The 25,316-nt window shown below is 49.5% G+C and overlaps 1 long non-coding RNA gene across 1 annotated transcript in view; it reads left to right on the forward strand.

Annotated features, from left to right (window-relative positions):
- Window positions 1-5,702, forward strand: part of LOC132439426 (uncharacterized) — a 194,125-nt gene extending 188,423 nt beyond the window's left edge. Inside the window, exons 3-5 of the long non-coding RNA XR_009522351.1 lie at window positions 299-442; window positions 4,248-4,329; window positions 5,513-5,702. This is a non-coding gene — a long non-coding RNA (uncharacterized lncRNA). The remainder of the gene's footprint in view (window positions 1-298; window positions 443-4,247; window positions 4,330-5,512) is intronic.
- Window positions 5,703-25,316: the final 19,614 nt, after the last annotated feature.

Below are 25,316 nucleotides of genomic sequence, written 5' to 3' on the forward strand. Positions count from 1 at the left end.
AATTTTACACAAGCTTATGCAGTGGCTAGATCTGACGCTGCTACCAATAAACAGCTATAACGTGGATCTTTCATTTACATAAAATAACTTATGCTAATTTAATTAGTCCTTTGTTTACAACAGAGGCTGGGCTGTGAGATATGGTTTCCTGCAGCACACGGCAGAGCTGGAAGCTAGGCACATGCATCCCCTGTGCAGGGACGCTCCTCCTACAGAGAGGAAAGAGAGACACTTGCTTTTCTGTGGGAGGACACATTCAGATTCAATAAGTTCTTATTTACAACTTTCTTCCTCATAGGAAAGAAAGTTGATGGGTGCCGTGATGGATGCTGTCCTGTCTTTAACTGATTCCATCCCGACAATCACCTGAAGAGGATCAGAGAGGTTTTATATCCAACCCCATATCACACAGCTACCGAGTGGTGAGACAGATGTAAAACCCGTATGTATCCATTTCTAGTTCTCAGCCTCTTTCTACATCCTTATGAAAACTCTTAAATACGAAGTGCTAACATGGCTTGGTATGTGGTATGTACTCAAAAAATGCCGGTTGAATGAATGAACAGCACTGTTTCAGTTAAAAGTGTTTTCAGGTGCCTTTTCTCCCTGACGCTCTGCAGCAGCCCTGAGAGGCAGGTCTGGCCAGTTGCATTTTGTAGAGGAAGCTGAGCAGGTGGGGTAATGGAGAGGGCATTTCACTGTGAACTCAGAGGTCTGCATCCTCCTGCTGACTGTGTCACTGATTTATGCCCTGACCTTGGCCTGACCTTCACTCTGGTCAAAGTGCTCCCCTCACCCCAGTTCCTCCATTTCCCCATATGCGAGACAGAAAGAAGAATCCCTTGTCCTTCTAATCGGACAGGCAGAAATAAAAAAATGAGAGTGTAAGAGGCACTGTGCAGGGTGCCTGAGAATCATAAGGTGGTATTTGTCAGACTTGCCTTGGGAAACCTTGAAAAATTGAATGGAAACCACTGGGCTCATTCATCTCCTTTTAACAGCCCCATGTCATCCAGCCTGGTCTTTTCCATTTCTGCTCTGTCCAATCCTGACAACATAATTTAGTTCCAGGGAACTTGAATAGAACACAGTGGACTGATATTTCTACGCGCTCTGGCCTTGATTAATACCGTCAGGGCAGCTGCCGGTGAGGATGAGGGGCCAGACAGGATGCTGGTCAGCAGCCTCCTGTGCTCGCTGCCTGGGGGCGCCCCCTGCCCCTCCCCAGTCCCTACAGGCCCTGCGTCCCCCTCCCTCCTCCTGCCCAAGCTCTGCTGAGAGTCCCTTACCTGGTCTATTTGTCCTTCCCACTGTCCAGCCACCCATTCTGCAAACATACTGGGTATTTACTACAGCCAGGCAATGGGGATTCAGAATTAAGGACCAGCCCTGTCCTTCAAGCATTCAATCCAGGAAAAATGAAGACCAATGGACATGTGAGCAAAAATTGTTCAAGGAAGGAAGCAAGAGCTAGAATAGGGATGGAGGGATACAGGGGTAGATGGAGGGATGGGGGGATAGACGGAAGGAGGAGGCTGCTCTGCCTGGGAGGGGTAGAGAGGGCTTTACCAAGGAGACAGTGTCAAACAGGGAGTTTCGGGATTAGCAAAATATCCCCAGGAGGAGGCGTACAGGGTGGGGCAAAAGGAGAAGAGATTTCTGGCAGCGGCCACAGCACAAGCAAACTCACGAGGGTCCAAGATACCCAACTGGACAGGGCTGGCAAGCGGTCTGGGTGGCCCTACTGTGAAGTGGAGGGATGAGGTGGGGTCGGGGCCCAGAGTGGGGCCTGGATAGGGAGGAGAATGGAGCGAGTCGCCTCTTTAAGGCAGATAATGAAGGGTTTGCATCACCTGTGGTTTCAGTGTCATGCCTTTCTTTGGGAATGCACCCAAATCTGCATGGGGAGAAGAAGACACTGAAGGATTGGTGGGTAGAGAGTTGGAAAGCAGACAAAGGGAAATTCCATCACATCTCAACTTAGCGCGAGTGGAGGTAAATCTCAGATACTGGCAGGTGGGGGGAGCAGGCAGCAGGGATAGTGTGCAAGGCAGGTATTTTTCTTTCCTCTGTGTGAACAGGGACAGAAATGGCAGTCCTCTGAAAACAGTGCACGCTTCTCTTTTTTGCTTTCTTCAAAACATGCACCCACCCGGAGCTACCTAAAAACTGCTAAACACACACAGGCTTCCTTCCTAATATTCCAACCAAACAAGAGTGCCCTTCACCCACCACAGAGGAGGGAGGAGTCCCTCGCCGCGAAGGCATCCCTCTCCCCCCCCCAACAGCACCTGCATTAACGCTTCTTTTCATGGATATCAAGATTTATTGCTCCTTAAAATCAAATATTGACCTTGGCTTTTTGTCCATCAATATATGACCTTTCAAGTCAATAAACCTGGATATGCTAGTCAGTGGTTACTTATTATTTCCCCTGTCCTGAAATGGAAATCTCAGACCCCAGTGCATGGATTGAACCACAGTGATGATCTGTTTATAACCCCCTGCACTTGGAATTTGTGATTGAAGAGTTGGTTGGCAAGCTGTACGATTTCCAGGGAGCACCCCCTTCCCCCCTTCCCCCCACCACCGTGCCATCAGAAGCCACTCACGGCAGATTTGCAATTCCATGGCACCTGCCTCCCTTCCTCATGAGAAACACTTTAGTCTGTCGACTTCTCTTCCACATGGCTAGGGATGGTCCCAAGCCACAGGGGAGCATGGCATCCCTCTCTGAATTTATCTAATGCCAAGAGGACATGGATGCCTTCATTGGGCTAACTGAAGGACGGCACTCTGACAACGGATTGCCCATTTCTGAAGTACCAATGACCACTGAGAGTCTGGGAGGAAGTAGAATGAGGGTTAAGCCCCCAGACCTTCTGGGTTTAATTTATTAGTCTTCCACTACTAGCTGTGTGGCTTTGGTTAAGTTCTTTCTGTTCATTCTCTCTGTGTCTCCGTTTCCTTATATGCAAAGGGAAATAACCTATGTAAGGTGCTTAATCAATGCCCTTGAAGTTGAGTGGACCAAGTGCCACGTTCAGGACAATGAAATCTGAGCAGCAGTAACAGATGTCACTTCTGAACTGGGATCATGAAAAGCCAGTCTCTCCTGCTGTAGCCGTGACCGAGAAGGTCACATGGGGCAGCTTTGGATGGTGAAGGACCTGTCAGCTGTGTGGCTGAGTCACTGCATGGAGATCACCCATCCTGGAGAGTTGCCAGGATCTACAATGAACGTTGTGTGAGCAGCAAACACACCTTTGTTGTGGTAAAGGCTCTGAGGTTTTGTAGCCACTTATTGCTGCAGCACCCAGACTCTTCCTGACTGATACGGTGCTCAACAAATATTAGCGATTATTATTGGTAGGGTTGTTACTGTAATAGGCGAGTAGATGCCCTGGTAATCCTGCCTCCCCAGCAGCAGACACTTGACCATGACCGTCAGGAGCTCTTGTTCAAACCCAGCTTGGCTACAGATTCTGCCCTGATCCTCTGCCTCTGTCTGATGATTCGGTTCTTGCCTTCCCCCCTTGCCTCTGTCGCTGCAGCTCCACTCTCCCCCGAGACTCTACCTAGATCTTCTTATTCCATTAAATGGTCATTTCATTGATGCCCAGATCAAATTACCTGATGCAGGTAGGGTGGGGGGAAAGCACGGCACTTGGTGCCAAGAATCCTGGGTTTAAATACCAACTTGGCCTCTGCCTTTTTCTGAGCTTCTGCCCAAGCAGGGAAGGACCCTCCCTGTGGCTCATGGCACCTGGTTACCTGGGCACTGGATCTGGGTACCTCCTCCCCTGGCCTAGGTGCTCTTCAAGGGCAGGGACCTGTCTGGATCCTCCACACCCAGCTCACACTGTGATGTGTGCTTCACAAATGCTGACTGACTTAAGAGTGATGTTAAAGAAGTAAAGCTTGTAATGATCGTCTGTGCTGTCACAGCCTCAGAGGCTGTCTTCCAAAACTGCCTGCTGGGAAGCCGTGGTGTTTATCTGGGGGTCTGATGGGAGCGATAGCCCAGCACCCAGCCAGGGCAGCCCTGAGGCACCTCTGAGGGAGCCCAGAGCTCTAAGGAACACATTTGGGGAACCACAGCCTTGCTCCAAGCTCCTCGTCTTGTAAATGGGGTCGCTGGGTCCTGGAAGCTGTCAAGATGCGATCTCAGGTCCACTATTCTCCAGCCCTTTTGCTGGCTGCACATTTTGTGCAGTTTCATATCATTCAAATCAACTCTCTCTTAGGTGACTTTCAGCTGCGTTCGATCCTTCTCTACACGGAAAAGTGACCTCCCCCCCCGAGTGGGTTCTGAAGACAGTGTCACAGGTGAGGCACGGGGTCCTTAGCCTAGGGGCAGGAGAGGTCACATTGCCCAGGCTTGGATCCTGGCTCTACTGTTTATTAGCTCTGTGACCCTACTTAGGTGAGAAGTTACTTATCCCCTTTGAGCCTCAACTGCCTCATCTGTTAAATGGGGATAACCATAAAACCCACATGAAGACCTACTGTGGGTATCTGATGAGATGGCACGTGGGACACACTTGGTCCGTGGCTGGCACACCTTCAGACCTCGGTGATGCCATGCGTCTGCCTGCGTGCCCTCTGCAAACCCACTGAGCTCATCTGGATTCTGTGCAGAGCAGCTGTCAACTCGATCATCTTTACTTCCAAAAAGAGCTGTCTCTGGGAGAGGAAGGGGCCCCCGAAATGCAGAAACCAGACCAGAAAGTACACATGGTCTCTCTCTTCACTTGGCAAGTCCTGCTCTACCTCCAGGTCCTAGTGGGATACCTCACCTCCTCAGAGAAGCCCTCACTCACTCACCCTCAGTTGGTTACATGAGCACGTCCCCTGCTCTCCCTGCCATGCTGCTCTGCCCCACGTAGGACCAATCACTACTGCCACTAAATAAATGTTTATGAAATGTCTTTCATCTGTTCATATCAGTCTTCCCCTATGAAGGCAAAGGACTGAGCCTGTTTTGTCTCACCACCGCTGAGCACAGTGCCCTGCACATAGTAGGGTTTCAATAAATACTTGTTGACTGATCGAATGATACCAGACATTGTTGCTTAGATCCCTGCCATATGTTGGGTTTGGAACTGGGCGTGGTCTCAGCCTTATACATGCAAGATTTGCAGACTCCTTTGCTCCTAAAAGGGCTCTTAAAGCCACCATGGACCGAAAATATTTATGAGCGCAAAGTGAGACTCAGAGAGGTTTAGTACTTTGCTCTTAGTCACCCAACTGGCTAGCTGCAAATCACTGCTTGAGCCCAGTTCTTAGTAGCTCTAAAAACCACTCTCTTTCCCTTTCACCACCACACTTCCAGTAGATTCTGAACTTCAGCAAGCATTAGGATTCCCTGGGGCATTTGTAAAAATACAGATTCCTGAGTTTCCTCTTCAATGCTATAATACTATTTTAGTGGGTCTGAGGCAGGGCTGCCCGTAGGGCATACAGGGCCCCAGGCCACTACCTTTTTTTTTTTTTTTTTTCTTTTTTGCAGGCGAGGCAAAACACTCTGAGTCGCTCAAAATCATGTGAGCACCGTTCTGCTGGCCCAATCTCATGTGATCCTGTGAAAGAAATACTTTGCTGGCTGGTGGGAGCAATTCATTTGCCAAGCTTTCTGCCTGGTACGGGGCCCGACCATGGGGCCCTGGGATGACCCCATATATGTGAGTGCTAGGAGCTCTCTAGGGCATCTGGTCAACCCATGGGGGCAGTGGGGTGGTGGTAGCGGGGGTACACAGTCTCTGAGGAAGAGAAACAAGTGGGGATTGGGATTCATACGGGACCAGGTCCAGGCATGGGAACACCATATGGATAACACTATAAACCCGGCCAGTCCTGGGCACCAGGAAGGCCCTCCAAAGCAGGGAGCCCCCTGAGGTGTAAGCCACATGGCAGGGGAGTACTGTCTGGAGGAGACCTGGGAGCCTGAATTTACAGCAGCACCCTAGGGGATTCTGATGTGGAGCTACTGTGGGTCGTACTTCGGGAAACATTGCTCTAGCAGACTAGTGTCTGTTCCAGGTAGGAAGAGCTTCTGAGAGCTGAAGCTAGTCAGGGATGGAGGGCTTCCTGGGTCACCAGTGAGCTCTGGGGCAGGCTCACAGGCCTGGGAGCTCCCTGCCTGGCCTGGTGGCTATCACTCTTCAGGTCCCTCTAACAGGAGGAGGGGGGTGGAGGCTGGATGGTGACTCTGCCTCCCAGGGGGCCTTCCGATCAGACGGGCCCTTGGCAGCCTCCTAATTTGCTTCCTCCTCACAGCGCCAGTATCAGCTTTCTGATGCAGAGGGACCCCAGTAATGAGTTTCTATTAAAAGAGCTGAATCTCAGCTCTCGGAACTCAATGTTCAGAATAAACAATGGGGCAGAATCCTATTAAAAAAGGCTTCCAACACGGACAAATTAAGCCCTTGGGAATGCCTTACAAAGAATACATTTTTCCAGTGTCGAACCAAGATCAATAGAGAAAAACAAATAATTTCAAGTGGGAGTCGTCATAATGATACCCAGGTAGGGGCAGGGGTTGGGTGGGTACGTTATTTTGGCCTGAGGACACCCCAGCAGAGATAATGAGGGAGCAGAGGAAGGAAGCTCGTAATGGGCGTGAGGGGTGCCTGGGTCTCCCAGGCGGCAGAGCCAGGAGGATGTCACGTCTCATTTGTCTCTGTCAAGAGGAGACTCCCTCTTTCTCTGGGGGATGGTTAAGCCCACACTGCTGCTCTCCTTGCGCAAGCTTGGGGAAGGGGGCGGGAGACCTTGGCTTTGTTTGCCAGGGGGACAGATCTGATCTCTGCTCAGGCGGGGCAGGGAAGTTGGGCATGCCTCACTCCGGAGCAGAGTGAAGGTCCCCAGACATCTGCACAGATGCCTGAATCGTCACCACTAAAGCTCTACCCCCTGCTCTGCTCTCTCCACTTGTGACTGCTCTGTGAACATCACTCTTGCAATATCCAATTTTGCTCCCTGGGGCCGAGTAAAATCTTTCCCGTCATTCCAGGCTGATCTCGAGTTGCTCCCTCTTCGTGAAACCTTTCCTAAATTCCTCTCCACTTTTCTAGATTCCTAGCGATCTGAGTGACACCCCTGAGTGTTTCAGGAGTGCAAGGAGGCTCCCTGCCTGGCACATCTCTGCCCCTACCGCCTGCTTGGAGCCTGCCCCATTGCTGTTGTCTGTCCTGTTGATGCATTGCCAGTGCCTCTTTCTCCTTCCAGGGACCCCTGTATTCAGCCCAGCTCACCCCACTTCACTGAGCAATGCTCCATGGTAGTTTCCATGCCAGGCTCTGGGAGACCCAGGTTGACCAAGACATAGGCTGGGATCCTCTGAAGGTAGGGACTCACCTAGCCTTCCACTGTGGTCCAGGTGCCTCCACTAACAAATGAAGAAGCAGAGATCCTGAGGAAGAGGGTGACGTGGTCAGGGACAAACAGAGAGTGGGCAGTGGAGGGATCTGGAACTCAGTTCTACTGCTTCCCTCTAGCAGAGGTTCACTGAGGACCTACTTCGTGCAAAGCACTTTTCGGTCTGTTCTCTCTATACTAATGCACAATAGTATCCCAGATGGCTACTGAATTTCCCCCCATTTTACAGGTGAGGAAACTGAGGCGTAGTGAGGTTAAGTAACTGGCCCAAGGCCTTTAGCTTCAGGTGACCAGATCTTCTGCCCCTAGCTAGCCCTCTTTCCTCTGAGTTACCCAGGGAGGACTGTGGAGGGTGGGGCATGGTACAGGCAGACCTAGAAAGGTGATAGGGGCCCCAGGGAGGACCAGGGTGCCAGGGCCACAGTGGGGAGCAAGAGGAGAGGAAGGTCCAAAGCTGCTGACGCTCCTGGCTGACTCAGGGTGCACTTCTATTGGCTGGTCATGGAGCCAATTGGGGCTGCCCTTCTTTGTGTGTCCTGAGTTCACCGGAGATTGCAATTGCATTTTGCTTCACTCAGTAAAGACCCTGAGAAGTCCTGCAGCAACTTCAATTTTCCCAGTGTCTACCAAGGTGCCCTTTCTTGTCACCTGAGAATGCCTTTTAACATCCCTTGCCACTCGCCTTGGGAAGTTCATTTCTAGGCAACGTGGATGCCAGGCCAGGAGGGAGGAGTTGGCGACCAGGAATTGAAATGTATAGTGGCAAGGCTGTGGGTTTTCCCATTCAAGGGAAGGAGAGGATGTCCAGGACAAGGAGTAGGTCAGCGGTGCAAATGCCTCAGTTGCCGAGGAAGGTGAGGTGTGAGATGGCCTGCAGATTTGGTAAGGAGGAGTCTGGGGTAGAAATCGTATGCAGGCACTGGTAGGAGTACACACATATGTCCAGTCTACCATCTACCGCTCCACCAGCGGAGCGATGGAAGGTGAACCAAGAAGGGTGGGGCGGGGGGAGGGTGGCTTATCTCTGAACACTCAGAATGCACGTGTGTCCTGATGCACCGATTCTACTTCTGTCCGTCTACCCGAGAGAAACACTCACGCGCGTGCTCGCGGAGCCCTGCTGGATGTTTATTGCAGGCTTGTTAGGCAGAGTCAGAAATGGCAACGGCCTTAATGCCTATGAGTGCGAGAATGTCTAGAGGCCTTATGGCGGGTCTATATTTCAGCAGTTAGAAAGAATGGGGGAGAAACTTAGGTACAAGACAGAAGGGTCTCCAGGATAGTACTGAATGAACAAAGCACAGTGCAGAATGCACATATAACATGATCCTCCTGAAGTGAAAAAACATTTGTGCATGCGCACACGCAAACACACACTCAGGCCCACGTACACACACAGGCACACGATGCATATATGCACACACAGACACAATGCACACACGCACACACAGAGACACACAACGTACACACACATATGCACATATAGTCATGCACAGACACGATGCGCACATGCACGCACAGGCGCACACACATGCACTCATAAACAGAACACTGAACATTGGTGGTGAGGAGAGCAACCTCTAAATCCAGAATTTCTCTGAATCATCATTCTGCCGCTTCCTAAATTTGTAACCTTAGGCAATAGTCTAACTTTCTTGTACCTCAGTTTGCTCATCTGTAAAATACGGATAATTATATTTCCACCTCAAGAAATTATTGAATGGAGTTGGGACTTCCCTGGTGGCACAGTGGTTAAGAATCTGCCCACCAATGCAGGGGACACGGGTTTGAGCCCTGGTCCAGGAAGATCCCACATGCCGCGGAGCAACTAAGCCCGTGCGCCACAACTACTGAGCCTGCGCTCTAGAGCCCACATGCCACAGCTACTGAAGCCCGCGTGCCTAAAGCCCGTGCTCTGCAACAAAAGAAGCCACCGCAGTGAGAAGTCCGTGCACTGCAACAAAGAGTAGCCCCTGCTCACCACAACGAGAGAAAGCTTGCACGCAGCAATGAAGACTCAAAGTAGCCAAAAAAAAAAAGGAAAGAAATTATTTAATGGAGTAAGTGATTACCTGAGTTAAAGTGAGCAAAGTACTTATGAGAATGCCTGGCCCACGGTAAGGGCTAAATAAGTTAGTTGTTGCTATGACCGTATTTCATCTATTCTAACATACACATCTTTTTTCCACATCTTAAACCAGCAATTGAGATGTGGTTTATAATTGATACATCTTAACATTGAGTCATGGTTTCACTGGCAACTTTTTCTTCCTTCTTGGTAGCACATAAAACAATGGCATGTCTTACAATTGGAGATGTCTTAGGCACAATGAGATAGAACATTATTTCCAGGAAATATTTACTAGGGCTTCACACATTTGTATAGAAGCATGACCAGTAAGCTCTGGGACACACACATCCAGCTCATACCAGTGGTTCCCTTGGGGAAGAATGCTGGCCAGGGGGGTGTCAGGAAGCCTACGGCCTTATCAAGGCTGCCTTAGTGTTTTACAAGCAGTTTGGACTCGTGTTTACATGTGGTTTCACTTAGCGTTGCTTGGCTGCAGCCAGCAGACACTAACACTGGTTAACTTAAGCAAAAAGGAATTTATTGGCAGGATGTCGGGAGCTCACAGAAGTGACAGGAGCCCAGAGAAGCAGACTTGGAGAGGGGTGGGGGCCCAGGCCTCTCCCGAGGGCCTAGATTAAGAACCACAGCCACCACCTGGTAGCAGGAAACATCTGGTCTACATGCCGCCACGGCTGAGACGAATGACCTCCAATCTTCTCCTCTGTCTCTGGGTTCGGTGGCTTTTGCCATTCTTTTTGGTTGTCCATCATCTGATGACCCCTCCTTCCCAGGCTTGAGAAATTCTCTATCTTAAAGGTCTTTAGGGGAAGAGGCAGAGTCAGCCTCCCAGTGTGGACCGGGAGTGATGGATTGGCGTGGTCCCAGCATCCCTTGCAGCTAGGGAACGGGGGCTCCTGCCCAGACTGGTCAACCGCCAAGCCCCCCACCCATACAGCGAGCCAGGAGCAAGAAGGCCACGGAACAGGGGCAAGGCACATCTCTGCTGGTGACAAGAGGTTGGAGACAGCAACTGCAGCAGCAAAATTCACTTCCGGGAGCACCACTGGTCAGTGCCCGGGCAAGTGGTGTGGTAGCATGGTCCTCACTGCCCTGGCTTCTTGAGGATGGTTTGCCTGTGGCCAGCTGTGGTCTGGCCTCTTTGTTTCTGTGCCTGGTTCCCATCTTTCCCAGTGAGTCTGTGGGCCACCTCACCTCCTTTTGAATAAATCCCCCTTCCTGCTTCAATCTCACCAGGTTGGATTCTGTTGCCAGCAACCAATAAGCCTGGCTGACACCCTGTGTCACTCATTCCAGATGCAAAGTCCCAGGAGAGATGTCAGGACATGTGCCTGCTCCCTAGGGTAGACCAGGAGATGTAAAAAGCTGGCTTTTGTAATGGGAGGCAGAAGACTAGAATTCCCCTCCACCAAGACCACACACAATGTAGAAGAGGCAAGTTCCGGAAGGAAATCAGGCCACTGTTAGTGAGAGAGTGTCAGGTGGAGGGCGGGGGTGGGGGGGGCAGCCAACAAAACATGACAAATGTGCATTACTGTTGGTTTTTCTTTTGTTTTGTTTTTTGTTCTTTTTTAAAAAAAATTTTATTGAAGTACAGTTGAATTACAATGTTGTGTTAGTTTCTGGTGTACAGCAAAGTGATTCATTTACACGTATATACATATATTCTTTCTCATTATAGTTTATTAGAGGAAATTGTATATAGTTCCCTGTGCTGTACAGTAGGACCTTGTTGTTTATCCATTCTAAATGTAATAGTTTTCATCTGTGAACCCCAAACTCGTAATCCTTCCCTCCCCCACCCCCTTCCCCCTTGGCAACCACAAATTGTTCTCTATGTCTGTGAGTCTGTTTCTGTTTTGTAAATAAGTTCATTTGTGTCATATTTTAGAGTCCACATATAAGTTATATCATACAGTATTTGTCTTTCTCTTTCTGGCTTACTTCACCTAGTACAATAATCTCTAGGTCAACCCATGTTGCTGTAAATGGCGTTATTTCGTTCTTTTTGATGGCTGAGTAGTATTCCATTATATATATATAAGTGTATATATATATATACCACATCTTCTTTATCCATTCATCTGTCAATGGACATTTAGGTTGCTTCCATGTCTTGGCTATGCTAACTAGTGCTGCTGTGAACATAGGGGTGCAGGTATCTTTTTGAATTATAGTTTTGTCTGGGTATATGCCCAGGAGTGGGATTGCTGGATCATATGGCAACTCTATTTTTAGCTTTTTGGGGAACTTCCATACTGTTTTCCGTAGTGGCTGCACCAGTTTACATTCCCACCAACCGTTGTGTAATTAAAATAATACATACCCCGTTTGGAGGAAACTCATTCGTTCATTCATTCATTGAATGATTGATTGATTCATTCATTCATTCAACAACTGACTACAAGCAACTATGTGTCGGCCCTGGGGACCTAATGCTGACAGCCCTTTCAGAGCCTGGGTCTGGTACCAGTTAAGTAAACAGACAGGGAAAGGCAGTGGGCCCAGTGCTGCAACACCAGATGACCCAGGCATTGTGGCCTAGGGAGGAGGCAGTCAGGGAAGTCTTCACAGAGGAGATGGCAAAAGAGCTCGGCCTTGAAAAAGAGGCAAGATGGGCAGGGGTTGCCAGGCTGACAAGGGCAGAGAGGAAAGGGGCGGGGAGACAGCACGTGCATAGGCTCAGGATCACGAAGGGGCACCCACCCAGTGCTCAGGGAAAGGAGAGGGCCTCAGGGGACTGGATGTGGCATGAGGGTGAAGCATGGAGAGGCAAAGGGTCCTCAGGAGGGCAGAAGTGGTGAAAGATGAGCCTGAGGGTGAGGATGGAGCCAGAGGCTAGGGCCTTGACTGTCAAGTGAAGTAACATGGAGTGAAACACGGAGTTAGCAAAAGTGTTTCAAATGGGAGAACACATCATTAGATTCATCTTTGAGAAAGATTACTCAGGTGGATGAATGACGAAGAGTTGGTGGTGCAGCAGAGGAGGGGACGGTGCAAGAAGAAAGGAGAGGGTAGACACAGGTTCAATCTCAGAGCCTTCGTTTCGGGGAGGCAAGATCCTAGAGCAATAGTCACCGCAGCTGCCACTCCTGCCTCTGCCTCCAGCTTGCTGGGTGACTGGACGTGTCACTTCCCTTCCAGGCTACAACGATTTCTAGTAACGCTTGGTGGAATCTCCAGGACTTTCCCAGAGCAGTCCCGTCTGGCTGTTTTATATACTGGGGCTGCACCTAAGATTTCGTCCGACGAATGGTTCTGCTAGTAAGAGTCCATGTGTAAAACTACCGGACCAGCTCCCCAAGTTCCTGTGAGGCTCTGACATCTTAAGGTGACAAACTCATTCTGCTTTGCCCTGGATGTGCCCCATAGTAACTCAGAAAGTCCCATGTTGAAACACCTCAGTAGCGAACAAACTAGAGGGCTGCCATCTTATAGCCAAGATCCATGAATCTAACGTCCTGGTTCTGCCTGAAGAGACAGGACCTTGGCATGGAAGAGGTACTAGGGGTGAGACGGAACATCACAGCCGAAGGTCTCAGATGGGATAGGAATGGGATGGCCTGAGGCCTCAGTGGTTGCAGACGTGTGATATCTTGTGGGAGATGGCATGGCAGCTGGAGAGGAAGTCGAGCTCGAGGAGGAAAGAGTAGCAAATCCCAGGAGCCTGTACAGTACTGGAGCTGCCAGTTCTGGTGTGGGATTTGCTTTGGATTGTGTGTCATGGAGAATCCAAAGAACACCTGCTTAATTGAAGAGTGGTTTATTTTTCTCATTAAACATTTTGTCCAGAGGGCCAGAGTCCAAGGCAAGGGGGCTCCATGAAGCCATTGAAGTCTGGGCTTCTCCATCTTGTCCACCGTGTTTGGTGTGTAGGGTCATGTCCATGTTCCTGGAGATCAAGGAAGTGGCAAGGAGGAAGGGACAGTGCCTATAGGAGAAAAGCAAGCTTTCCAGGCAGCCCTTTCAGACGCTTGCGGCTTTCATTGGCCAGATGGCCTGGTTGAAAGTGAGCCTGGGGAATGTAGTGCTTCAGCTGATTTGAACAAATTCAGGGGTTCCATTTGCAAGAAAGAAAGGAGAGATGGATACTGTTTAGGCAGCTAGCTGAGCCCACCCCACCAGGTTTTATAGGATTCTACGTAACACCGAGGCACCCTAACTCCCCACCACGCAACCCCAGTCCCTGCCCCAGGGCCTCTCACGGCCATCGCTGCCAGTGGGACATGATGGGCACTCCCGGGCTGCAGCTGCTGGGGCCTCTCCTCATTTCTCTTCCCAGCAAAGGCAGACAGCAGGCGGCATGGCCCCGTCTCCTGGCAAGGTCCAGGGGACCTTGAATGCCCCCGGGGAAGGCTGTAACCCCTCCCAGTGGACTTCCTGTGGCCCGGGGCCTGACCTCATTCCAAATGGGATTTGCCTTTCCTCCTCCAGTGCACAGCCCGGAGTGTGTGTGCCCATCTGGTTCTATTTCACTCCGTGTTACTCATCAGGATGTGTTTGCCAGAAGCTATTTGATGTTCAGAAAGAATTCCAAAGCTTTGGAAAAGAAGTAAATAAAATCTTTTATCCCCCAAAGAGTTGTGAAATTGCATTTTGCTAAGGAGATGGCGGGCGCCCGCGGGCAGTCCAGCACCCCCGCCTGACACAGGTGGCTGGAGCTCCAGGTTTGCCCTCGTGCCAATTGCTTCTCTCCACAACCCTGGGCTCGGCTGGATCCCCTGGTACTCACTTGAGCCTCTCTAGTTTTTCTTGTGATGCCCGAATTTGGCCACAGAAGAAGAGGGGGACACCTCGGCCTGTCTCTTGCTCTCCAGCCAAAAAAGCTTTTAAGGAGAGCTCCTCCCCACGCATGGCCTTGTCCATGGCCTCCCTGTTGAGAAAGTGTGAGCTCCAGAGGAAACAGGCCTGGACCTGGAACTCATGCCTATGTTCTCTGCTGCAGTGGTAGTCTGCAACGGTGGACAGTACATTTCTCATGGTCCTGGGAAGACTGGGGCCTGGATCTGCTGGGGTCTGCTGGTCACAAGGCAAGGGGATATGGTCTCTCTCTCCTCTCTTCTGAGCTATCCGAGTAAATGACAGAACTCACTTGATATTAGGATATCCAGAAGGGAAAGGAAAACCAGTGTACATTGCCTGGCCTTACCTGCAGGGTAAGAGGCCACCTCCATCCCAGCATCACTGTCTCTGGAATCCACACTGCCCCTTGCCTCAGTACAGAGGTGACACTTACCCCTTCCCTTGGTGCCTTGTGGCAAGGCTGGCATTTTCCAGAGAAGTTTTGGTGAAAAATCAAATAGATGTTTCCTGTCAAGTGCTAGATCCGTAGGTTCTTTTGGCCACATGGACCTCCATCTGCACCTAGTTACCCTGAAAGCACCTGCTGGATGAATGATCAGTGCAGGAAGGGGTACTCCAGGGGCAGAGGGAGGCTGTATCCTCACCCTTTCTTCCCTAACCATGCCCACGCTCTGGTCAAGTCCCCAAGACACGTCCATGAATGGGCCCTGCACCAGAGCTTCCACTCGGGGACTCTGGAGGGCTGATCCTCCCCCAGACATTGCATTGCAAACCCTGTAATTCACGCAGAATCCCTCCTGGAGCATCACTCATGACAGCTTACAACTCTGATTATTAAACACTGATCACTCAAAATTTAACATCCCATCTTCCCTTTGATATCCTCAACTGCTCTCTGCATAAGACAGCAAGTGCTTTCTGCAGCTCAGCATGAGGGAGGACTTCAAAGCTGCCTTCCCCGCTCACCCACTCCCAGCTGCTCTGGTGCTCAGCGAGAAAAGCCGCCACATGCAAGGGATGGGGATCCCCGGTCGGCCCCATCTATGGGACTGAGACTAGTGGGGAAACCACCCCGATTAAGATTCTGGGGTGATTCTGGGGCACAGCCTGGACTCAGGGGCACCCTGGTTCTCTCTAGAAGCAACTGTGGGTCATGGGAAGTGATTTGGATGGAGAATCAAGCAAACTGGGTCTGCACCCCTGCCACGCCCCTTACCAGCCCTGGAGCCCCAGGGAAAGCACTGTGTCCTCTCGCCAGCAAAACAGAGATGATAACACTTCCATCTCAGCCCTCGAGAGGCTTAACGAGAGGCTGGAAGGGAAAGTGCCTGGTCCAGAGCAGGTGATTAGGAGACGTGTACTGCTTCCCCCTCTGGAGAGAAGTTTGGTTTAGCCCAAGAGTGCCATCACGTTTGTAGGAAGGATGTCTCAATGGCTCCATGAAATAGGTGATTTGGAACTCTTCAGAAGGTAGCCACTTGCATAGACACTGCTGACAGGCTGATTACAAATTATTACCATCCTTCCACTCAATCAGGCTCCCAGGGGACTGCATTTTATTAAAACTATATTAATTAGCATAGCGACCATTTGTTAAACCTGACATGAACCAGGCCCTGGGCAAACTGATTTCCCTGCGTCACCTCGTGTAATCACCACATCAACCTGTGTAGGAGGTTCTTTCACTGGGCCCCATGGACAGATGAGAGTCTCGAGGGTGACAGAGGACACACTTGCAAGATATGGCAAAACTGGGACTTAAAATTAGGTGAGTCAGATGCCAAAATCCACGTCCTTCCTCTGTCTTCTAATTATTCTGGGCTTGTCTAAAGGCACTCTGTACTTCACGTACCTGAAGTCAACTGACATGAATAAACTACGCTCAGGTTCTATCAGGGAGCCTGTGAGCATTTCTCTCCAGACAGATGACGGTCACATGCACGCATGTGGGTTTTACATCCTCCTGCGTGGCTGGAGACCATGTAACTTGACCCCCTGCAGGCTCCCACTTTGCTCCCAGCCCACCTGTAGGAGAGGGGTCTCAGGGCCCCGGCAGTTTGTATCAGAAGACGTACTGTCATGGCTGGATGCAGCTCAGCACATCCAAGGCAAAGCCATTCCATTTCATGCACCATTTTTGAGAATTCTCCAGTGCATAGAGCAGTGCCAGGCCAGAGATAGCAAGTGCCGAGCACAGGTCCCCTCACATCCCCAGCCCTTGTGAATGGATCATAGCACTCCTTTCCTCCAAACCCTGATGTGGCCTCCATCTTCCCTGACACCTCCCTCCAAGCTGCTGGGTTTAATAGGAAAGTTACCACCATCCCTGTGCCAGCGAATCTTCACAGGTGGAAAGGAAGCGCAGTGCAATGGGGCAGTCTCGGTGCTACTCAGGGAGACCTGAAACCTCTCATTCCAGCACATCCTCCACCGCATCCCTGATACTTGGCCCATCAATGTTGGTGTTGCCTTCCAGGATCACATAGAGTCTGTTGGCCCCTTTGTCAGAGACTTGAGAGTGGCATTATACCCCACAAGTCTTCTCTTTTGCAGGCCAAATAGCTCCAGGGTCATTCTTCAAAAATTTCTCACGTCGCATGGCTCTGCATCCTCTAACTTTGCAGGGGAAGGTGGGAGAAAAGGAGGCTGGGAGAGAAGCTAGGTGTATAGCTGCTACCTTCCAGGAGAGCTGCTAAGGGGTCCTGAACTGGGCACAGCACTGAGCTGGACAGGGGGAGGCTGGGGTGACCACAGTGAACAGTGACTGGGCCCCCACTCCCAACCCCCCAAGTGCTGCGTGCACAGGGTACCCTCCTGTGCCCCTCAGAAGGAGAGCAGAGCAACAGAGCAGGGCCCAACCCTTTCAGCCTCCATGGCCTATTGCAACCCAGGATGGGTGGCCAGGTCCTCACCCAGCAGCTCACCCAGTTCCATGGGGAAACTACTGATTTCCCCTGAAATTACTGGGTTGGGCTCTAGGGCTTGATAATACCATTTTCTAGGGAGTCACTTCCACTTGTCAAGGGCAACGGATATTTTCTTTTCTGGAGAGGAGCTCTCATGCTGTGATGGTTCAGGCCTGCTGAGCAGCTTCCAAACCCCTCCACATGGCGAGTCTGGGCAGCATCCCTGGGGAGGTCTGTTCAGCGGCACCGCCCTTCCCATCACCATCAGACAGTGTCTGAGACCCCATCCGTCACAGCCCGCCCCCCTCTCTTCCCGAAGCTCTTGTTGAACATTTAGTTTGTCACCCTTGCAGGTTTTCTTTACTTTCTGCGCCTTCGGGAGCAGCAAGGTAATGAGGTAGAAGATGAACTGGATTTTGGGCCTGGATAACATACATCATCGTCCCCTTGATTTGGGGTAATTTATTTATTATCTCCAAAACTCAATGCTTTGTTTGGGAAATGGGGTTGACGCCGTATGTATAACTCACAGTGTTCCTGGAAGGGCTGAATGTAATGGCATTTGGGAAAGTGCTGTGCATGGGTATATAGTAGGTGCTTGATAAATGTTATTGGAAAAGAGAGCCACTTCCAGATGTGGGGAAGACAGGACATCTGGGTATCAGACTGATAACAGCTTGTAAAGGATCTGTTGGTAAGAGGTTCCAGCTGGGGCTAGGGGTGGAGAGCCGTAGAAGCGAAGAGTAAGTTCTCTGGGCCTGAGAGCCTCTCACACCCACTCTGAATTCTCCAGCCCTGAGCTCGCTGTCCGGCTGTGAGTGCCAACATCTCTAGGACAGCTGCACCGAGGGCCATTGCGAAAAAGAAAGGATCACGGTCAGCCTCGTCCCAACAGCCCCGAGAGGTGGATCACCATTAACTACCCTGTCCCGCCACACCAGCCTTTTGACAGGACCTTAGCAAAACCATGAGACCCGCTCAGTGACACAGAAGTTCTAAATTTGACCCCAGGAAAGGTAACAAATTAACCCATTGCCCCCTATTAACACCCCTACACGGCTTCATTTGTCATAACGAGCTGCTACTTTGAAAAAGTGGGAGCTGGAATCTGGGCCCTGGTGGGTGTTGCAGGCATCCTGGTTCTGAGACCGCTGGGATGCCATGGGATTCCCCCGGGAAGAGTGACTGGGGAAAGCGCTGACCGCCCTGGCACCGCCGTAGGTGCTTTATGTCCAGCCTGAGAGCATTATTTCCATTTAGCAATGAAGGGGCTTCAAAGAAGAAATAACTGACCTGGGTGACCAGATTAGGACTAAAACCTGTGTCTGGCTGCAGAGCCGGCCTTTGCTCCCCCACATCTGGTATTAAGTGAAGCGATCTGCACATGTTACTTCATGTAACTCTCACTATCATCTCATGAATAGATCTTACTATCATCCCCATTTTTTTTCAGCTAAGTAAATCGTTATCTCTATGTCTATTTATTTCTCTATAGCTTTGAAAAATATTTCTTTTTTAAATATTTTAATATTATTGGAGTATAGTTGATTTACAATGTTGTATTAGTTTCGGGTGTACAGCAAAGTGATTCGGTTATACATATACATGTATTCATTCTTTTTTAGATTCTTTTCTCATATAGGTTATCACAGAATATTGAGTAGAGTTCCCTGTCTTACACAGTAGGTCTTTCTTCGTTGTCTATCTTATATATAGTAGCGTGTGTGTGTTCATCTCAAGCTCCTGGTTTATCTCTCCCCACCATGTTTCCCCCTGGGTAACCATAAGTTTGATATCTGTAAGTCTGTTTCTGTTTTGTAAATAAGTTCATTTGTATCATTTTTTTGTAAATTAGATTCCACACATGAATGATAGCATATGATATTTGTCTTTCTCTGACTTACTTCACTTAGTGTGATAATCTCTAGTTGCATCCATGTTGCTGCAAATGGCATTATTTCATTCTTTTTTATGCCTGAGTAATATATCAGTGTGTGTGTGTGTGTGTGTGTGTGTGTGTGTGCATGCGTGTGTGTGTGTGTGTGTGTACCACATCTTCTTTATCCATTCCTCTGTTGATGGGCACTTAGGTTGCTTCCATGTCTTGGCTATTGTAAACAGCGCTGCTATGAACATTGGGCATCCCCATTTTTGAGATGAGGAAACTGCATCTCAGATTGCTGAAGGGGCATGTTCGAGGTCACATGTGCAGGTCGTTGTGGAGCTAGGTTTTGAGCCCAGGTTTGTCCATTTTCAGGGCCCCCAATGTTAAACATTCCATTAGCCTTCTTGCTTAAAATTAATCCATCTATCCCGCAAACTTTACCAGGAAGATGTTATGGGCAAGGCTCCATTTTAGACACTCAGGGAGGGTTACAGAGGTTGACTATGCCAGGGTCCCTGCCCTTAGGGGTCTCACCCTCAGCTGGACCTTCTCCATCCTCTGTCAGGAGGCACCCTGGGCCACCCTGGCTTTCTTCTTTTCTCTCCTCTGAGTTCATGTGGTGGCCAGACGCCTCCTGGGGCACCTGAAGAGACAGGGCGACCCTGCAGGAGCCATGCCCATGGAGGAAACTGGAGTCCAGGACTCCTGTATCCGTGCCTCCTCCCCACTGGCCACTCCAAGGGCATTTCCTGTCCTTCAGCGGAATTGATACCAGACAGACCAGGCTGGGTCATACTGGGCCAAAAAAGACCTCAAAGTTCAGTAGCTGACTACAGCAAGGCGCTTCCTCTCATTATATACACATGCAAAGGTGGTCAGCAAGGGAGCTCTGCCCCTCACTGTCACCCAGAGTTGCAGGCCGACGCCAACCCCATGGTCTGCTCCCACCACCGCCGAGGCAAGGAAGGCCATGTTGTAAACCACGCACTGTCTCTTCAAGACCTGCCTGAGAGGGACCCCTGTCACCTCCGGTCCCATCTCATTGGCCAAAGCAAGTCAACTGGCCTGGCTACCTTCAAAATGTACTGGGGCTGCCATCACACCAAGCGTCACGAGGGAGAGGAGAGCTAGACTATGGCCAGCTATGTTGTGTGCAGCCCCGTGGCCACCATGACAGCTGACCATCGTCAATACAAAGAAACCAAAGCGAGGTGCTGTTAAATTCTTGCCACGGAAGATTCAGAGCCTGAGAACTCCTGTCTCTTGTTTCAAAAAAGGAAGATTAGCAAGCGTTAGAGGTTGTTAGAGACATATTAGCCCCCAAACGAAACTTCCTGTTTCATTCAATCACAGTTAACAAATGTTTATTAAGAGCCTTCTATGTGCCAAGCGCTCCTAAGACTCAGGACACGCCAGTGAATTAAACGAGCAGAAGTCACTGCCCTCAAGGAGCTTGTCTTTAGAGGGACAGGCACAGAGCAGCAGGAATCAAATGTAAGTCAGGGACACACAGACAACATGGAGTTATAGAAGAGCTGATGGAGACTGAAACACAGTGCCTTTCTCCACGCGGGACTCAGTGTCACTGGAGGCACCAGCCATGCCCTTGAGCTCCCCACATGTATGTCTCCGCAGATGGGAGCCTCTCTCCAAGCCCTTGTTGCTTTGGTCCCCACCCTTATTTTAAATGAGAACATTCAGCAAGAGACACAGGACACGAGTTTTCTCACTTCCCCGTCAACTCCTTCTCTCCATCTTCACGAGCTTGTTTCTTTCTCACGTGGCCATTTCAGGGCCCTGGGCTCTCTTCCTGCTTGGGGATCTCCACCTCAACATCTCACGATATTCAATGCACCTGCACCCCGCAGTTCACCTATATATCATTTATAAATAACAACGAGATGAATTGTGGGTGCCTTCTTGACATAGGGCATTAGTAAGTGACATGCTTGGGGACCTCTTATGTATCAGGCATGTTCCTAGGTACTTATATGTATATGTGTTATCTTTTAATCCTTAGAAGGAGTCCACGTGGCAGGAATTGCCTGTGTTTCCATCTTACAGAGGAAGCAGTTCAGGTTCACACAGCCTAAGCAGCTTCCCTGGGTCACACAGTGTGGGGCAGAGGACAGCAAGGCAGCCGCTGCCTGTCACAGCCTTTACTCTTTATCTCCCTGCAGGACTGCCTCTCTGTTTGGGGGCCACTGAATTAAATATTTATTCATTTTGAGTTTGCAGTATTCTTTCCTTAATTTGGAGTGTGTGTGTGTGTGTGTGTGTGTGTGTGTGTGTGTGTGTGTGTGTATGTTTCCACATCTCTAAGATTTTCATAGACTTTATGGTGCCAGATATATAAAACAGTCCTGCTTACTCCTTAAACAGACATCTGTCACATAGGAAGCTGGCGCCCTCGTTCCAGGCTCCCAGGAGGAGTTAGGGAGGACACACAATTGTCCTCCACATCATGGAGGACAGTTTGGAGGAGTGGGACTCTAAATGAAAACACGTGTGCTTTTGAGCACAACGGACCACTTCCAGAACAGGTAGACTTTCACGTGTGCTCAAAGACGAGAGTACTGGAATGTTCACTGCAGTGTTGTTTATATTATTAGTAGCAGTAAGGGACTGGAAACCACTACGTACTCAGTAGTAGGGGACTGCTTGAATAAATGATGGTGCTTGTGTGCAATGGAATGCTACACAAGCATTCTGATAAGGGACTGCGTGTGGCCTGGAGTGGAAACAGTCGTTTCAGGGAACTCGTGGTGTGTACGCTCATTTGTGTAAAAACATATATGTACATATATTACAAATAAATGTTTGTAAGAGTCTAGGATATTTCTTGAATTATTATTATATGTCTAGTACTCCACCCAGCTCTCTTTAACGTATTTAATCCATACAGCTGTGGTACAGATTGTAGTCCTGTTCTCACCTTACAGATGATAAGATGAGGCACAGAGAAGTTAAGTAACTCACCCAAGGTCATTTAGCTGGCAAATAGTGAGGGAGCATTTTCATCTGGGAAGTCTGGTTATAGAGTCCGAGCTCTTAATCTCCATGCATGTATGCTGCTGAAATGGTCCTAGCCCTTCTCTCATCTTCCAATCTCAGAGGGGACCTTGCTCTCTTCCAGCCAGAGCCCTTCGCCAGGCCTCATCTGCCCTCTTCTGTCTTCATACCTCCCTCTCCGCCAGTTCCTTTTCCTCTGTTTATAAATGAGTCAAATCCTCCTTCAGTCTAGAAAACATTTGTGTGGCAGAGGCAATGCTGTGTTTTTAGGGAGCCACTTCTTCTTCCAGGGCACCTGCCATTTCCCCAGATCCCATGCATCTAGGAGAGGTCATAGCCCTAATTCCTGCAGATGGAAGGTGAGCAGAAGTGAGGAGCCACCTGTGGTCAAAGGCAGTTAAGAGCAGGCGAGCCTTCTCCACCCACGTTCTTTTCTTTTCTTTTCTGTTTAATAGCTGGAAGTTAAGGTCTCCAAGATTCAGGGGTTGTAAAGTAGAAGTAGCCTGGGTCCCTGAGTCACCAACTGTAGGAGGACCATGCAGGACACCTGCCAGAGCTGTCATCATTCTATGAAGGGAGCAAGATGAACCTCTGTTGGGTTGAGCCACTGAGATTTGGGGGTTCCTCTACTGCAATAGCTAGCACTGGTTACCCTCTCCATGGAGCCCTGTCTGTTTTCTTTAACATTAAGTACTTATAGAATATACAGACCCCAGAGACATAGACTTGCTCATCTCATTGTCCTGTGGACTGCCACGCTTCTGCTGGGCCTGCTCATCCACAGTGGCCTCCCATGGGCAGAGCCAACAGTCACTGCTCTGTTTGAGGCCCTTCTGACTCTTCTTGACCTTTAGGACTTGTGTCCATAGCCTTTTGGATCCTGCCCTCTCCTTATCCTCTCCTCCCTCCTCAGGAGCACATTCTCAGTAGAGAATCCCCATCGAGAGGCATGGGCCAAGAGCCAACTTGATCTGTCTCCTGAACAGGTCACATGGTCCCTTAACTAAGCCTCAGTCTGTCTCTCTTCCTTGGGGCACCAAGAGCTAGGTCTCAGGGCTGTTTCGAGGACAAATGAGATAATCCAAACAAGGAGTTTGGCACAGGGCTTGTCAAACCTGCCTCCTCTTCTTTTCTCTTTTTATTTTATATTTTATGTTTTCTTATTATCTTTCTGCTTATACATCAATGCAGCAAATACAAACGGTATTGGTTTCTTTTCTCTCTTTCTCTTGTCCTCTAAGAAATCTTAGCTACTCCCACAATTTCATTCACTTCTGTGCGAGGAACTCCAAATGAAGACCTTTAGTCTAATAGCCTCCCCCAGCCCCAGAGCTTTATCTCAAACTTCCCAGTATATGTACAAGGAATTAATCAACTTGCTCTACACTGATTTACTGAGAACCTGCTATGAACAAGGCCCTGTGCTTGGTGCTGGAGATAAAGAGTGAACAAATGCAGACACACTCTCTACCTGGTGGGGCTTATAGTCTAGTTAAGCAAATAATCTTGCAAATGTACACCTGGGATTTTGACAAGTGTTTGAAAGGAGAGATACATGATTCTTTGAATTACAATAATGGATTCTTTGACTTAGTAAGGATGTTTCCTATGGAGGTAAAGGGTACACTGAGTTCTGAAGGGAGTGACTGACCAGGAGTGAATTAGGAGAAGTGGGAGGGGAGAGACGTAACAACGTGGACAGGCATCTCATGTTACCAGGGAGCATGGCAGGAAGAAGGTGGTGAGCAGAGGAGACACTGAAGGGAGCATGGCTGTAATCAGGGTGGAGAGAAAGTATGGAAAAGACTGAACTTTGTCCCCCAAGATATAGTTTCCTCTTTACTTCTGCCTAGAGAGCCTTTTATTTTAAATGAGTCTAAGACAGCCTAGAACAAAGACTGCATTTCTCAGCCTCCCTTGCAGCTAGACATGGACATGTGACTAAGTTCTGGCCAATGGAATGTGCTATGTGTGCCTTCTGGGAAATGTTCTTAAAGGGAAGGGCACATGCTTCTTTGTCCATTACTCTTTCTGAGTGGGTGAAATCCAAGTATATCTGTAGCCGAGCTGTCACTGTGGATCATGCTGTAGAATTATGTGTTAGGGATGGCAGAATGACAAAAGGGAAGAAGTCTGGGTCGCTGATGACCAAGGAACTGCATTCCCTGCCCTCCACCAGTTGTCTCTTTGTGTTCAGGAGGGAGGAATACCCTCCTCTCGTATCTAAGCTACAGCTATTCGGGAGTTTCTATCATTCACAGCTGAGCACAAGCCTAACTCATACAGAAAGGCAGAAGCCAGACTGTGCAGGGTTTGGTAGGCCCCATTAAGAACTTTGTTCTCAGCCTAAGAGCATGGGAAACAGTAACTGAAGGGGGTGGGAAGCCTTCCCTAGCACAGGCTCCAAAGCAAATTGTTTCTTTATGTATTCATCTGCTCACTTCTTCCAGCTGCCTTCACTGAGTATCTCTGACATGTCAGGCACTGCCTTGGGTCCTTGAGGATTCAAAAATAAATATGACACTCTGTTTTGTGTCAGAGGTAGTCTAATGAGAATTATAGACATGTAAACAATGGTTAGCCTTCAATCAACAACGTTGATCAAGCACTAAGGTGGTATTCAGTGGTGGCATCGGCACAGGCAACTGGGAAAAGAGTTAGGACCTCCCCCCGCCCACCACGGGCATCAAAAAAGTGTGGCCATCCGACTCTATGTCATGTCAGCTGTCAGAAGCAATGTCGGACTGTGGGAACTGCCGTGGCCAAGGAGATAATGGCTGGTGTCAGGGAGCTTACAACCTCTCCTCTCCAGGAAAGAAAAGGGCCATGGAAATGCTAGAAATGAAGACCTGTGGGTCCTGTGATATGTATAGGATAGTGAGATGAGGGATGGAGTGGTCAGTTTTACCTGAAGGCTCAAGAAAGGCCGCGCAGAGGAGGTTGCCCTTGAGCTACATTAGGAAGGATAGTAGTAGTTACAATGGCGTAAGGTGTGGGTGTTAGGAGCACTGAGGATGAACGAGCTCATTTGGTCTGGCTGTGTGTGTGTGTGGGGGGGGGGTGTGAAGTGCATATTTTTAAGGAGGTGAAGGGGGTTACGGGAAGGCTTCACAGAGGAGGTGACTATTGAGCAGAGTTTTGAAGGAAAAGTAAGAGTTCCCCGGTTGGACAAGATGAAGTAGAGATTTAAGGCAACAGGGACTGTATCTAAAAGGCACATAGGGGTACGGAAGGGCTTCCA

Source organism: Delphinus delphis, chromosome 16 (assembly GCF_949987515.2).
Source record: "Delphinus delphis chromosome 16, mDelDel1.2, whole genome shotgun sequence".
Lineage (NCBI taxonomy): Eukaryota > Metazoa > Chordata > Mammalia > Artiodactyla > Delphinidae > Delphinus > Delphinus delphis.